Source organism: Arachis ipaensis, chromosome B04 (assembly GCF_000816755.2).
Source record: "Arachis ipaensis cultivar K30076 chromosome B04, Araip1.1, whole genome shotgun sequence".
NCBI lineage: Eukaryota > Viridiplantae > Streptophyta > Magnoliopsida > Fabales > Fabaceae > Arachis > Arachis ipaensis.
The window spans coordinates 33098986-33100785 of NC_029788.2; positions in this window are offsets into that span (position 1 = coordinate 33098986).

Genomic DNA, 1800 nt, shown 5'->3' on the forward strand with positions numbered 1-1800 from the left:
CTAAAATTTAAAATAAAAACAAATAATTTCTACAAAATAGTGTGAGCATGACACTTGCAAAGAGAATGATGAAAATAGAGAAGATTCACACTCCAAAACTATTGGCCAGGGCAAGGGCAGTGGTCCATATAATTCACAACATAATTCGAACAAAAAAAAGCGTTAATATGTCAACTGCTAACTATATGTTATTTTGAAATTTGGATCCTCTAAATTTTAGATTTTTATTTTAAAAAATAAAGTATAATCTTTTATTTTTAAATATTTTCTCTCTCATATTTTTTTTTGTCTCACTTATAAAATAAATAGTAAAAAATTATATTTTATTCTCTAAAGTAAAATTTAAAATTTAGAGAATCTAAATTCATTACTTTACTATTATTTTTTCACTAAGACACCCATAAACCTTTTTCACTTTATCAAGGACTACATGCTTGAGAAGAGCAAGGCTGAAACAATAAAAAAAAATGTAGGAGTTTCTTATGGAATATTGTTCACTGCAATTTTTGAACACATTAGAATAGATCTATCTATTGAGTTTATAGGTGAATAAATCTCAGCGCCTTTGCCTAAGTTTGGTTTTGAAAACAAGACAAAGTAAAATATTGAAAACATGGTACAAAAGACAGAAATATAAAAATTAATCTTTTATATTTTATTTGGTGATAAACTGAATATAAGAGAGAATAAAGAATAAAAAATTTAATTTAATTTTTTTCTTTGCACAAAATTTAGAATAGAAAATACAATAATAAAAAATATAATTATAAAAATTTGATAGTGATAATAAAAAAAATAAAAAATAAGTTGTATTTTTGTCTAGTATTTCTGTGTTTTTTTTATCAAGAAGGACATAAAATACACTAATTCAGCGTCCTAGGATACAATGTTTTTGTCTATGTCTTACTTTTTAAATACAATTTTATATTTCTGTATTCATATTTCAGTGTCTATCTTTCTAAACAAACATAACATTAGAACATGAAATATGAGATAAAAGCTGATGAATCTCAAATGCTAAAAGAAGGTCAAATGATGGCAAAGATTGTGTTCGGAGTACAAATTTAGCTTAGTTTATATAATTGTAACAAATCAAAACTCAACTTCTACAATCAAAATTTATAATGATAGTAAAGATTCTTTAAACTTTTTGCAAGTTAAACCAAGAGTTTAAGTTTGAGTTGTATTTGGAAGAAAGAGTATATAGATTGATGATGGAGCAAAAGAGTTTTGAGTGTATGAAAACAAATTAAAAGAATAATTAGTAATGGTATTAAAAATACAAACTAAAACAATTAAAAAAATGGATAAGTACTGTTTTGATCTTTAAGGTTTAGATCAAAATCAAACTTTTCCCTAACTTTTTTTTTTATTTAAAATAGTCCTCAATATTAAAATTATTTTTGAAATCATCCTTTTGATCATTTATCCTTATCTCACTAACCCTACTCTCTTATCTTTCTGACTCAAATTATATCTTTATCTCCATCAAAGACTAACCATCATACTCTTCTTCTCACTCACACACACACACATTCAGATAAAAAAAAAAAAAAGAGAGTGCCACCATTGAGAGCAAGAGAGGAAGAGAAGAAGAGAAGACGCTAGTGGGGTTGAATGCCACCATCACCGTCGACGCAGCAAATAGAGAGAGTGAGTAGGAGTAACATCAAGGGAGGTTTCAGATCTCTTTTTCCTCCTTTTTCGACGACAGTTTCGAAGAGCAGTAGTGGCAACGCTTTCGATGGTGGTGGCAGCAGAGGTAGAGGAGGAGAAATAAAAATCAAATCTTCTTCTCTC